Source organism: Mesoplodon mirus, assembly GCF_964341445.2.
Source record: "Mesoplodon mirus genome assembly, chromosome: 19".
Lineage (NCBI taxonomy): Eukaryota > Metazoa > Chordata > Mammalia > Artiodactyla > Ziphiidae > Mesoplodon > Mesoplodon mirus.
In genome coordinates, this window is record NC_138995.1 from 14,689,094 (window position 1) to 14,704,418 (window position 15,325).

General features: G+C 45.2%; 1 pseudogene across 1 annotated transcript; it reads left to right on the forward strand.

The window, feature by feature from the left end:
• The first annotated feature begins 12,960 nt into the window (after positions 1-12,960).
• On the forward strand, positions 12,961-14,975 carry LOC309794568 (soluble lamin-associated protein of 75 kDa-like; annotated as a pseudogene). The gene is made up of 2 exons: positions 12,961-13,194; positions 13,453-14,975. The product of its transcript is annotated as a soluble lamin-associated protein of 75 kDa-like (transcript).
• The last annotated feature ends 350 nt before the right edge of the window (positions 14,976-15,325 follow it).

Sequence of the window (15,325 nt, forward strand, 5' to 3'; positions counted from 1 at the left end):
TGGGATCTTCCCGGACCAGGGCTCGAACCCATGTCCCCTGAATGGGCAGGTGGATTCTTAACCACTGCACCACCTGGGAAGTTCCTGCACATTCATTCTTGACTGTGCAGTGATCTATGACATATTTCCTACTTCTGTAACCACCCTTCAAGGTGATCTCCCTGCTACGGAATGCTGCTGACCAAACAAGAAAGTTGTTAGAAATAATTACACTTCAGGTGGATTTCCCTGGTGGCGCAGTGGTTAAGAATCTTTCTGCCAATGCAGGGGACACAGGTTCAAGCCCTGGTCCGGGAAGATTCTACATGCTACGGAGCAACTAAGCCCGTGCGCCACAACTACTGAGCCTGCACTCTAGAGCCCGCGAACCACAACTATTGAAGCCCGCGTGCCTAGAGCCTGTGCTCCGCAACAACAGAAGCCACTGCAATGAGAAGCCCGTGCATGGCAATGAAGAGTCACTCCCACTCGCCGCAACTAGAGAAAGCCCATGCGCAGCAACGATAGACCCAACGCAGCCTAAAATAAATAAATAAATTTATTTTTTTTAAAAAGAGAAAAAAGAAAGAAAGAATTACACTTCAGGAGAGTTTTGGGTTTTTTTGTTTGTGTTTGTTTTTGTTTTTGCTTCCTTTGAAGCAAAGTTTTAATTTATACAGATACAAAAGTTATTACAAAAGAGGTTTCCCTTCCAACCTTTTCCTCCTCCACCCTGTTCCTTTCACCAGAGGTAATCAATGAGAAAGAATTTAGAACATGAAATCTGTTGTAATCCTGTACATGCCTGGGGCAACATAAGATAAACCATTTGAGGCTAATCCATAGCCCAGGAAGTGTTTGGGTATTGTAAAACCTTTGCTACGGAAGACTAAGTGTAGAAAGTTGGAAGCAGGGTCAAGATAAAAAAGGCACAGAAGCAAAGAAGAGGATGAGGGACAAAGGAACAAAATAATGAGTCTGGGAGTGCTGAATTATAACTACGAGTTACGTGGGAGCCCGAGGCAGGAACAGGAGTTTTCAGAAGTCCACAGAGCAGTTAAGATCAGAATAAATCCAGGTAACCAAGACCAGTCAATGTAGAACATAGGCATGGAGTCAGGCCCCAAGACTGCCCCTGTTTTCTCAGACGGATTAATGATCTTGAACCGCTGCCCTCCAAAACTACTTCACGGATAGAGAACCCCTACATTTTAGAGCTGAGAAGAAACTTAGAAATTATCTAACACATCTATTCTCAAGGACTTTGGTCTCAGGGCTACATAATACTCTTAAAGATATTGAGGACCCCAAAGAGTTTTTGTTTTTGTGGGCTATGTCTATCTATATTTGCTATATTAAAAATGAACACTGATGAATTTTTTAAAATATTTATTAATATATTTTAAAATAACAATAATAAACACATTACATAAGACTTCCTATGAAAAATAACTATATTTTCCAAAACAAAAAAAAATAAGTGAAAAGATCAGCATTATTTTTGAAAATCTCTTTACTGCCTGACTTAACTGGAGACAGCTGGATTCTCATCTCTGCTTCTGCATTCAAGGTGTTGGATATCACATGGAGTGGAGCCTCAGGAAAAACACTGTATACATGAGTGGTTTGGAATGTACAGGCTCCCCTGAAATGTCTTGGGAATCTCAGTAGTTCCTGGACCACAGTTTGAGAACTACTGATCTGATGTAATTTAGGATTACACTTTCCTGTAATGCCACTTATTAGCAATGTGACCTTCAGCAAGTTACTTGACCTCTCTAGACCTCAGCTTCCTTAGCTGTGAAGTTGGACTAATAACAGACTTTATCTTTTTTATGACTTGTGTGGATTCCTATAAATGTGTGTCCTCACAGTCATTTAAAATACATAAGTGAGGTGATACTGATAAATGTTTAATACAGTGTTTGGCCCATAGTAATCACTCAAATGACGACTCTTCTACTACTGTTGTTAATATTTGTTATAACAACATGCCAAGCATTGTGCCAGGCACCAAGGATCATATCAAAGTGAGTAAAATAGCCTGAGTCACTTAAGAGTAGGGGAGATAAAATAAATGCATAACTATAAGAACAAAAGATTATGTCAAGAATGATAGAAAAGAGAGAGAGGTCACACTCATTCTCAACAAATATTAATGAATTGCTTCCCGCGTTTCAGGAGCAACATGCAGTAGGGGGCCAATACAGTGGAGAGGAAGGGTGGCAGGAGGTAAGGGGGGATATGGAGAGATGCAGGTGGGCCATGGACACATTGTGTAGGCCTTGGTAGGCCAATGTGATTTGGGATAGAAGGAAATGTTTCATGAGGAAGTACCATTTGAGTTAGAATTTTGAGAAGAGGTAGGATTTGGGAATAGAGTTGACGTACACATTCTTTTATTTACTCATCCAACAAACATTTGATTTTTCTGCTGAGTCTGCTCTATGTTGTACAAACTAAGGATCCCTACTTTCAAAGAAGATATCTTGCATTTAACTGTTTTTATAAGAAATATAGGATCACTTGAAAAAAAAAAAAACTGGAACATACAGGTGAGCAAAAATGAGAAAATAAGACCCACTCATAATCCCCCTAATCCACAGAGCACCACTTCAGGACCAGGATTAAGGTGAGGTGAATTGTGCCTCAGGTGCAAAATTTCAGGGGAGGGGAAGGCGCTAAAAAAATCAGTAATATTTTAATTTTTTTAAAAATCAAAATTATTGCAAAAAATCCAGGATGACACAATACCTAAGTTTTTGTTTGTTTGTTTGTTTTTTGCGGTACGCAGGCCTCTCTCACTGTTGTGGCCTCTCCCGTTGCAGAGCACAGGCTCCGGATGCACAGGCTCAGCGGCCGTGGCTCACGGGCCCAGCCGCTCCGCGGCATGTGGGATCTTCCCAGACCGGGGCACGAACCCGTGTCCCCTGCATCAGCAGGCGGACTCTCAACCACTGCGCCACCAGGGAAGCCCAATACCTAAGTTTTAAAGAAAAGCAGGCTCCAACCCTGTGCTTGCCCCACTCAGCCTCACTGACTGTGCTTGGTTATTTTCTGTATGTTCCCTCTTCCTAACAGATCCATTCTCTGCCCTCCTCAGCCCTGCTCTGGTCCCTGGGGAGCTGGTCCCTGAGGACTGCATCAATGGGCTTCTTTGCCTTCTGGTTTCCAGTAGGGTTCAGCCAATTCCTATTTCTAATTCCTATTAGAAACCAGAGGGTGGGAGGGAGGAGAGAGAGGTTGGACTATTTCTTTTCCCCACTCCATCCCTTCTCATCACCTATCGGAAGGAGACCCTAGAGCTGGAGTAGTGGGGCCACCTGGGACCCCCGCTTTGTTACAGATCTGAGGAATTCAAGGGGGGAGCAGCAGACCTGTACTGGGTTCTTTCGGCATCCTGAGGACAGGTTGTGTGTGAACCTTCAGGACTCAGCTTCCCCAAGGTCCACCTACCAGTTTCAACCCTAAGCCGGCTGACCAGTGGTTTTGTCCATAGGGAGCCTGAAGAAGCTGGAAGAGCAGGCCTGCCAGTGTAGACTTCCTCCTTGCCCCTTAAATAAACAGTGCTCACTTTCACTCAGTCCTCACCATCTGCTGATTACACTTCATGCCTGTCTGATTACAGATTTGAAAAGTCAGGAGGAACATTCACCGCATAATAGAAAACATGCCCTGGGGGCCCAGAGGAGTTAGCTCCCTCCCCCGGCTCTCCAGGGAGGCCCGCTTGGGAGGGAGGCAAGGCGGTGGGTAGAGGAGGATGTGGTGGGGAAGACTGATCGCCTCAGAAGGAGGAAACAAAGTTCCCGGGCGACAGAAATGTGAGAAAACGGGGGCAAAGTGAAGTGAGGCGTGAGCATCCACGCTGGACTGGAAACGCAATGAAGCAGAAAAAGCAGCCGTGCTGTGAAGGGCGCCCAGGAGGGGTTAAGGTGGCGTGAGAAGCGAGACGTGCTCAGCAAACAACACAGGGAGTTGGCCTGGGAGCCCCTGAGGTGAACACCATTGCCCTGACAGCTACTGCGGGGCTGTGAAAACTCCCTTCCCAAACATTTTAAATCAGGAAGGAAATGAATCTAGCTGGGGATGGTTTTAGGTGTTGCCCCTTTATCTTTTGCTCAGACTGTTGGCCAAGTTCAGAAGTTTCCACTTTGCCTTTAGATTCTCTCGCTTTGGATTCCACAACCCCCTCATCACCCCTGTAATCCCACAGGGGAGACAGACATGTAGAGCAACGTGCATAACTGCAGAAGTCTGTACAACCCAGAGACCATTGCAGTGGGGCAGGGAAGGAGGAGACTGAACTGAGCAGCGGGGTAAGGAAACGTTGCACAGACAAGGCATGTCTGAACAGAGTTTAGAAGGCTTAAAAGGAGTCTGTCAGGTGGAATGGGAGCAAAATGGAGAAAACATTCTAGAGAAAACATGACATAAGATTTTAGATAAGGTATTTATCTTTCCTGACTAAATTCCACTTGCATAAAAAACAGAGACACCCACCTAGCAAATATAAGTAGTGGATTATGAAACACTTTCTGAGGACAAAATGACATCCTCACACCTGAAAGGTAAATGTTACCACAACTCAGGTGAGATGTGCTCTTGAGAAAGGCACTTAGAATAGTTTATTGTGATGTTGATTCCGGTTTTGGTTACATGGAGTTTCATTCATTCCTTTTTTTTTTTTTTTTTGTGGTACACAGGCCTCTCACTGTTGTGGCCTCTCCTGCTGCGGAGCACAGGCTCCAGACGCACAGGCTCAGCGGCCACGGCTTACGGGCCCAGCCACTCCGTGGCATGTGGGATCTTCCCGGACCGGGGCACGAACCCGTGTCCCCTGCGTCGGCAGGCGGACTCTCAACCACTGCACCACCAGGGAAGCCCGTCTCATTCATTCTTACATCTGACCTCTACCCCTGGCTATAATTAGTTTTTCACAGAATTAGACCAGCAGAGGCCGGGGGAGTGTATGGAAAGCAAAATAGAAGAAAATGAGAGAACCCAATAGCCAGAGGGGGGAAAAAAACAATTCAGGGACCCCCAATGGACAACAGGCTAAATGACTGTCAGGGAGAGAACAGCAAACCTTTTCATCTCAAAATAATTCCTTGGTCACTGGCATCCAGCAGAAATCTAGACTTTAATAAGAGATGTGATTTAAAAATAAACCGGGGGTGGGGGTGAGTGGGCTTCCCTGGTGGCGCAGTGGTTGAGAGTCTGCCTGCCGATGCAGGGGACACGGGTTCGTGCCCCGGTCCGGGAAGATCCCACATTCCACGGAGCGGCTGGGCCCGTGAGCCATGGCCGCTGAGCCTGCGCGTCCGGAGCCTGTGCTCCGCAACGGGAGAGGCCACAAAAGTGAGAGGCCCGCGTACCGCAAAAAAAAAAAATAATAAAAAAAATAAACGGGGGACTTCCCTGGTGGTACAGTGGTTAGGAATCCGCCTGCCAATGTGGGGGATACAGGTTTGATTCCTGGTCCAAGAGGATCCCACATGCCTCGAAGCAACTAAACCCATGCACCACAACTACTGAGCTTGCACTCTAGAGCCCGCAAGCCACAACTACTGAAGCCCACGCGCCTAGAGCCCATGCTCCACACAAGAGAAGCTACCACAATGAGAAGCCCGCGCACCGCAACGAAGAGTAGCCCCCGCTCACGGCAACTAGAGAAAGCCCACGTGCAGCAACGAAGACCCAATGCAGTCAAAAATAAATAAATTGATTAATAAAAAAGATAAACGGGAACATAATCTGCATAATAGTATTTTTGTATTAAATTATTTGATATGACTATTAGCCATATTTCTGCAAAAACCATCCCACACCATGCTGCTAGAATTTAGCAGCTAAGATTGACCCAACCCTTCATTATGTCACTTCCTTGCTCAAAAGTTAACTATCGGGCTTCCCTGGTGGCGTAGTGGTTGAGAGTCCGCTTGCCAATGCAGGGGACGCGGGTTCGTGACCCGGTTCGGGAAAATCCCACATGCCACGGAGCGGCTGGGCCCGTGAGCCATGGCCGCTGAGCCTGCGTGTCCGGAGCCTGTGCTCCGCAACGGGAGAGGCCACAACAGTGAGAGGCCCGCGTATCGCAAAAAAAAAAAGAAAAAGAAAAAAAAAAAAGTTAACTATCCCCTGCTGAGTAAAAGATAATGTTAAAATGCCCCTAACTTTATATTCAAGGATTTCCACGACTGGGCTCCATCCTGCCCTACCACTCCCAGACATTTTTTTTTTTTTTACTATTTCTCTGTAGAAACTCTCTTCTTAGGCAAAACTACTTTGCTCAGTGTCCCCAAAACATGCGAAACCATGTGATTGTTGCTGACCTTTCATAAGGATAATATTCTTGCCTTTCTCCCAACCCCCATACCTGACTAGGCTACTAGATATGATATTTTCCTCTGTAGACCCCTAGTGGACCCCTTCCTCTTTTTTTATATTAACACAAATACTTTTTTTTTAAAGCCATGCAAGTTTCTCGACATGATTTAGGAAATACCAGTAGTTAACAATGGTTTGGTATTGTGTACCGAAGATAAGAGTGAAGATATCTAGACTGAGTCATATCCATTTACACTCTACCCTTTAAAGTGTACTTACAGCATTTAGATTCTCTTTAAACAGATCTATACAACATAACAAAATGTAAAATAGATTGCCCAATGTTTAAGAAATAGCCATGGTACTTGAGGTAGAAAAAAGCTTTAATCTGTGATGAGTGTTTAGTATATAGTAGAGCTTCAGAGGTCTGGTTGAACTAGGTTTTCTGTGGGTGCGTCCATTTGATTACACTGTTTAACCATGGAGACTTTTGCACCTGTTGCGCACAAAGAAATAAGGCCCTTTGCAAAGGCTGAACAAAGGTTCATTCGTTCATTCCTTTCACAAGATTTCACTGTGCACCTTCTAGGTGCCAGGCACTGTGCTAGGTGACAGATGTACACAGATAAAAGTGTCCTGTCGTAAGGGAGCTCCCTGACATTAGTTCAGGAGACAGGGCTAAGGCTTGTAGCAGAGCTATACCCAAGGGACTCTGTGTCAATGATCCAGTGCCATAATAATGCTAAGTAGCAACCAACCACATAACTTTAGTGGATGAAACAGTAACTGTTAATTTTGGTGGTTGCCTCGGCAGTCCTGCTGATTTTGGTTGGGCTCATTGAAGTGTCTGGGGGTTAGGTGCTACTGGCTGATCTAGGATGGCCTCACCATGTTGATCTAGCTCTGTTTCATGTGTCTCTCATCCTCCAGCAGGTATGTTCTCATGGCACTGGCTTAGACACAAGAGGAAGAGCATGCTCTTGATGATTTTTAAGCTTTTGCTTCAAAATATCCCATTGGTTAAAGCAAGTTGCATGGCTGAGACCAGAATCAGAGTTATATGGCACAGGGCATGGATACAGAGATGGAAGAATTGGGGTTGACATTGCACTCTATCACAGGCTCTGAATACACACACCAGGGGCACCTAATTCAGCCTAGGGAGATGAGGAATGTTTTCTCCAAGAAGATGATGTTGACTTGAGTAGAATTTTGAAAGAGAAGATGGAAGTTAGCTAGGGAATAAAGAAGATGCTTTAAACAGAGCAATCCACATGAGCTATTGCAAGTACTTCCACATTTTTGCCTCATAGATGCATATACCCTTTGCCTGTTAACCTTTTCCCCCTTTCCCATTTTGAATTTAGATGTGAGTTCTACATGTGCAGCAAACTTCTTATGACCATAAGGCAATAAGTGTCAGGTTGAAGGTCTGCAGAAAGATGGCACTTAACAGCATCACTGAGCCACTGTTAAGAGCCCCAACTGGGGCTTCCCTGGTGGCTCACTGGTTGAGAGTCCGCCTGCCGATGCAGGGGACATGGGTTCGTGCCCTGGTCCGGGAAGATCCCACATGCCACGGAGCGGCTGGGCCCGTGAGCCATGGCCGCTGAGCCTGCAGGTCCGGAGCCTGTGCTCTGCAACGGGAGAGGCCACAACAGTGAGAGGCCCGCGCGTACCGCAAAAAAAAAAAAAAAAAGAGCCCCAACTGACTATGCCCAGACTTCCTGTCATATGAGTCAGCACCAGAAACTCCTGTAAAATCCCCTGAAGAATTTCCTGGTTCAGTGTCCCACACTCCACCCCTTTCTTCCTTCAATCAAAACTCCCATTTGTTCAGTCAAGCTGACTCCAGATGCTTTGCATCATTTGCAGAAATGGTGACACTATTTATCTCCAGAATGACATTTCTAAATTTCTAGAATTTCAGGTGCCCTCGACAAGACAACACCCCTCCCCTGACCTCATCACTGTGAAGAGTAAAGGTGGGCATATCTTGGATGCTCCTGGAAGGTCCTTCATACCTCCGTTTCCTCAGTATTCACAGTTCGGCCACCGTTATCTGCCTTCAGACCCTCATTATCTGTTATCATTATTCCCTTTACCCTGGTTTATGCTAGTCACACAAGAAGCCCCAGGATTCTAGATCATTCATTATCCCTTGCATTTCATCCCCAATGGTCCTGTACATTCTGTTTTCTAACCCCATTTCCTACCCTCTTCATCTCCTGAAACTCTCAGGAATTGGTTGTTGGGATCAGCAAAATCCCTCTTTTCTAAAAATCTCTGAATTTTTCCTTCTCCTTGCTCTAAAGGAAATCTGGGTCTCCTCTGAGGACAGTGATTCCCCTGCAGCCCTCTAAAGTGGTGGTTGTTTTTTGCCCACACCTTGCAGTGGAATAGGTTTCGTCTTTGTCCTTTTTTTTTTCCTCTGTTTTCCTTATTGCTGCTTCCAGACCATTCTGCTTCCCTCCTTCCCCAAGTGTCCAGCTTTGATTCAGATGTTAGCCAGACTATGCTACCCTCATTGCCATCACGTGGCCACTATCACTCTCCAACCCTGCTCCCACATAACCTCAGTATCCTTACAGATGATGCTTCCAAAACACTAATTTCTAAAATCCCTGACCGCCTCTCCTCCAAAAAGTTTGTCCTCCATTGTAGCTCAGTTATTCCCTTTGTGTCCTGGTTTCACCTCTTATCTCACTTAGGTTCTGTGGTCCGTTATAATGATCACTCCTTCGAATATAACCTTGGTTCCCTTTCCCCTCTCTCGCGCTTCATTGTACTTTTCTGACAGAACACAAGCCTTAATAAAATCTAACCCTCCACCTATGCACGTGCAAGTGGGCAGCTGAACATGACTGGAAGATTCACAAACTTCTGCTAACTGCTCTCACTTTAAGTGTATGACCACTCACCTTAAAAAGGCCTCCAATGTCACTCATCAATTCTACTTACAGTATCCTAGCACAGTCATTAACCCATTCTCACAGATGGCCATTCCATACCTTCCCCTCTTTTCAAACTTTTCATAACTTCTTCCCCATCCTAAGAGGACAACCTTGTCTCCTAGTTCACTGAGAAAATAAAAATAAGAAGAGAAAGTCCACAAGGTTCCCACCTCCCTGCGTCCAGGCTCATCTAGTCTGCCTTCCCTCCTATCAATAATGATGAATGGAATGTGCTCCTAACTTGGGCCAGCTCCTCCACTTGTGTACACCTGATTCCATCACTCCAACCATTCTCCTCTCTCTCCTGGATCATTTCCCTCAGCAAATAAACACACCGTTATTTCTCTCATCTTCAAAAACAACAACTGTCTCTTGATCTCACTTCTCTTTCCAGCTACGGTCCCATGTCTCCTCCCCTTCAGACAATGAGAATTGGCTATTTTCCCATCTCCAAACCTTTCCTCCCATCATGCTTATGACTCCACAGAATGTCCCCCTGTCAAGGTTATGAATGACATCCAAATTGCTATATCTAATGGTCAATATCTATCCTTAATCTGTCTGAAGCTTTAAACACGATTGGTTACTCCTTTCTCCCCAGAACACTTTCTTCTCTTGGCACCACATGCACTTTGTTTTCCTCCTATCTTGCTGGCGACTCCTTGGTTTCTTTTGTCCTCTTCTCCAACTGCTCACTCTTCCTGAGGGCTCTTATCCAGCCCTGTGGCTCTCTATGTTGATGATTCTCAAATATACATTTCCAGCCCAGACCTCTCCTTTGAATTCTATATATGTATGCATATACATATATCCAACTGCCTGATCAACATTCCCACTTGGTTGTCCAATAGGCATCTTGAACTTAACACATCCAGAATCAAATTCTTGATTTCTACACCAAAGCCTAATTCTTCCCATTTTTGAAAATGGCAACCATATACTTGAGTCAGCCTTGACTCCTCTCTTACTCTCATTTCCACATCTGGTCCATCCGTGAATTATCTGACTCTACCTTTAAAATATATGTTTTAATAGATATTTTAGAATCCACTACCTCCACTGCTACTACCCTGGTCTGAGACAATGGCCTCTTGCCTAGCCTCCTGGCTGACCTCCCAGCTTCTGTCCTTGACCCTCTTAGGGTTTATTCCCCTCACTGTAACCCAAATGATCCCTTAGAATATGTCATTCCTAAACTTATACCCTCCAGTAGCTTCCCATTTCACCCTAAGTCAGAGTCAAACTCCAACTAATAAGGTCTACTGCGTTCTTACACCGTTTGTCCCATCCTGCCTTTGCTACCTTGCAACCTCCTCTCTTATACTCTCCTTGCTAACTCACTCTGATCAGTCACACTGCTTTCCTTGTGATTCCTGGCTTAGCACCTCTGCACTTGCCTGTTCCTTTTGCCTAGAATGGTCTTTCCTCAGGTATTTTCCTCACCTCCTTGAGGTCCTCGCCAAAATGTTACTTTCCCTGACCTTTCTATTAAAAATTGGAAAACGGAGTTCCCTGGTGGTCCAGTGGTTAAGACTCCATGCTTCTAATGCAGGGGGCCTGGGTTTCATCCGCGGTCAGGGAACTAGATCCCACATACATGCTGCAACTAAGAGTCTGCATGCCGCAATGAAGATCCTGTGTGCCACAACTAAAATATGAATAAATACATTTAAAAAAATTGGAACAACCCCACCCCTGGTCACAATTTCTTCTTTCCTTATTTTTCTCTATAGCGCTTATCACAATCTGATATACTACACATTTATGTGTTTGTCCCCCACCCAACAGAATGCACGCTCCACAGACACAGAGAATTTTGCCTGTTTTGTTCACTGCTGTTTTCAGGGCCTAGAGTAGTGCCTGGAGTGTAAGAGACACCCAACAAGTATTTCTGGAATTTACTGCATGAAGAAGATTATGATGGAGAGTACAGAAACAACAGCACTTGAAAACAATACTTAATGGCATACCAAGTTTTCATCTTGCCTATAATGAGCTCCACTGAAGCATTTCCAGCAGAAAGGGGATAGGGATCAGATCTGTACAGTGAAAGATCACTCTAGCTGTAGGGTAGAGCAAAGACTGGAGGGGTGGGGGTGGGGGTGGAGGGAATAGTTGAGGGGCTGTTGGCAGAGATTCAAGCAAGGAAAATTGAGAGTCTGAGCAAAGGCAGAGGCTATGGACATAAAGGGAAAGGGAGCAAATTTGACAGTTACTTCGGGGTAGAACAGACAGACCTTGGTGATCAATGTGATACACGGAATACAGCCCAACAGAAGACACCCTTTTATTCTACCCAGATGTCATCCCCAGAAACTCCTTGACTGGGCCATCATGGATCACCTGCAGCAGTCTCCATTGATTTTTGAAAGCCTGGAGGCAGAATCCTCAGATCACATCCTGTCCTGATTCCAGGTGAGGCATCATCCAACAATGTCAAGCTCCTGAACCACCAAGAACTTACAAGTTTGGGCTCTACAAGGAACTCCTGGCTCTATTTCCCATTTTCTCACCCACTCTGACCTGTTAAGGAGACTAAAGCAAGAACAAACAAGAAACTTAAAACCGTGTTTACCTTTTACCTCCTAATGACCTACCTTAATTCAGCTTGTTCTCCCAGTGTTGACTGAAATAGATACTTCTAATACAGAGATAAGGGCTATCCTGTTGTCAGGGGATCCCCACCCAGGTGTCCTCCCTCAGGGCCCAGCTCAAGGAAGCAAGTTCTACTGAAGGCAGTTGTCCATTTGATAATAGGATTTACAGCAACCAAGATTCCCTTCCTGGCATACTTCTTCAGAAGGTCTTGGCTCCCTAGGATGCTAAGGTCCAACTAACTGCTACAGTCTACAGATGCTTAGCCAAAACAGAAAGCTCCAGTCCTCCAGAATTCATTCTTTAAACCCAGCTGCTTAGCCAGTACCCTAGTTGGGACTGACACCAGGCTTTGGTAAGCCACACAGGGCTGGTGAACAATGGAGTGAGTGTAACGTCACTCAAGTTTCAGGCGTTCACATCCACATTGCAGGCTGATGCATACTGAGTGAAATGAGGAGTGCTGGAGCCCCTATGTGAAAAGGAACGCGAGGAAAGCTGGACTGTGGACAGGAAAGACAGGTAGCCAAGCACAGCAGTTAAGAAACTCCAGTCCTAGTACACAAGGAGTGGTGGTCTGCGTGAAGGTAGCAGGAATGGGTAGTGTCACCAGCATAGAAATCCTTCTTGATCTCTTGAGAAAATCAGACTCTGGTTCAGGGGCTGACCAAGGATTTCTTCACCATTCAGATGGGTCCCCAGACTGTAAAGATCCAAGAGCGAGACTGATGGAGCTCAGAGCTCTGCTGTATAGTGGTCCCTGGGAGACAGCTCTCGCCACAAAATCACAGTTTGAGAAGCACCTGAAGTGCATGCAGACTTTTCTAAGGATCCTTAACTTAGGACCCCTTGAAATTGGATGATTTGCAAATGTGCGTTTTTCTAGAGAGAAGGGCTTTATCTTTCATCATATTCTCTGAGACTCAAAAAGAAAGGGACTGGAGGAGCCGGGCGTCCCGGGCGAGGGGCAGGCGGCTGTACCGGCCCCGGCAGCCGCGAGCGGTGCGGCCCGGGCCCGGCGGGAGTCGCCAGCGAGCCGCCGCCGGCTTCATTCATTCCCGCGGCTCCGCCTCCTTTCCCGGGCTCAGGCGGCGCGCCCGAGAGGATGGCATTCCCTGTGGATAGGCTGGATAATTGCAGTCATGAGGAAATGGAAAATTCTGCTGAAGATTACATGTCAGATCTCAGGTGTGGGGACCCTGAAAATCCTGAATGTTTTTCTCTTCTCAATATTACGATTCCTATGAGCCTGTCAAATGTAGGCTTTGTACCTCTCTATGGTGGAGGTCAGACCCAGAAAGTTCTTGCTCTTTCTGCAGCCGAGGACTCACTCACAGCTGTGGCACTTTACCTTGCTGACCAGTGGTGGGCTATTGATGATATTGTGAAAACGTCTGTCCCTTCTAGAGAGGGACTTAAGCAGGTGAGAACTCTTGGGGAGAGAGGGGTTCTGTATGTTCTGAATCGAATTATTTACAGAAAGCAGGAAATGGAGAGAAATGAGATCCCATTCCTGTGTCATAGCAGTACTGATTATGCTAAGATTCTGTGGAAGAAAGGAGAGGCCATTGGGTTTTATTCAGTTAAGCCTACAGGAAGCCTATGTGCCTCGTTTCTTACCCAAAGCTACCAACTGCCAGTTCTTGATACAATGTTCATAAGAAAGAAATATAGAGGCAAAGACTTTGGGCTTCATATGCTGGAGGAGTTTGTTGATTCCTTCACAGAAGATGCACTTGGCTTGTGGTATCCACTGACCTCTCTCACGTACATAGCTTGCAACCAGTACTTTGAAAAATATCCAGGAGACCATGAACTGCTTTGGGAAGTTGAAGGTGTTGGACACTGGTACCAGAGAATACCAATCACTGGAGCATTCAAAGAGAAACATTTAAAACTACGGCAGTTTCTCAAAATGAAGCTAAAAGACCTGTGTCTGGAGAATATAAACAGTCTTGCATCTGTTCCAGACTATGAAGCAGGAGCTGAAGACAGTCTGTCTAGTGAGATGCAGCTAACTATTGATTCTCTAAAAGATGCCTTTGCAAGCACTTCTGAAGGTCACGATAAAACACCTGTTTCCACTCGTACTCGAAGTAGTCATCTAAAGCGGCCAAAGATTGGAAAACGGTTTCAGGATTCTGAATTTAGTAGTTCTCAAGGGCAAGATGAAAAGACTCCCCAGACTTCACCTACAGCTTCAGTGAAGAAATTGGAGTCTATGGCACGAACATCAGAGAGCTCAGAAGAATTCTTGGAAGAAGAACCCGAACAGACTGTGATTGAATTTGAGGATGAAAGTAGTGATAAAAATGTTCGACCAGCACCAGAAACCCAGCCAGGCCTGGAAAAGCAAGAAGGTGAAAAGGAATCTGAATTAGAGCCTATGAATGGTGAGATAATGGATGATACTCTTAAGACTTCACATATAACAGAAGAGGAGGACTCCACTAGTGAAGTTTTAGGTGAAGAATTAAAATTGCAGTCTTTTAATTCCAGTGAAGACTCCACGAATCTTGTTCCACTGGTGGGAGAATCTTCAAAATCTCCTGAGGCTGTTGTACAGGGTAAGACTTCACGTGTAACTGACTCAGAAATGTTGCTAGATGAAGGCCCATCTGATGACAAGGGACACATGGAGACAGGCTGCCTCTAGTTTCAAGAAAGAAAGCACATTGTGGGAGTTCAGACAATGTGGCTACTGTCCCAAATGAAGAACGGGCCGACAGTGGTTTTCCAAACTCCGTGATAACTGAATTTTCTGAAGAATCGATTCCTGAAAATGTATCACCCAACACTACCGCCTCATTGGAAGACCAGGGTGAGGAGGGGGTAGCCGAGCCCCAGGAAACATCTCCAGCTCTTCCTCAGAGCTCTCTAATAGAGGTTGAACTTGAAGATGTGCCATTTTCACAGAATGCAGGACAGAAGAACCAGTCAGAGAAGCAGTCTGAAGCATATTCTGAGCAACTGGATCAGTTGACACAATCAACAGAGAAGACTGTGGATAGCAGCTCAGAGGAGATAGAAGTGGAAGTGCCTGTGGTCGACAGGCGGAATTTAAGAAGAAAGGCCAAAGGGCACAAAGGACCTGCAAAGAAGAAAGCCAAGCTGACCTGAATGAGGAAGAAATGCGGATGACAAATCCTCTTCTTTGTAACATAATTGTTGTTTTTAAAATATGGCAGTTCATAAATAGCATGGGGGACAGGACAAAAACTCCAAATTTTCAATTTGAACTTATTTATGATGCTGCTTTTCCCTCCCCTGTAGGACCTAGGATTCACCGTTCTTTTTAATTTTTCAGGCTATTTTGTGTAAATACAATTTTTTAAATTTTTATTAACCATGTTTCGATTCGGAAACCAGATCATACTATATTTTCTTTAGCAGTTGGGGATATCTGACCATTAATATTTCAGAAAATATAAATTTAAAAACGTGAAAGTAGTAGGGTTTCCATCAATTGT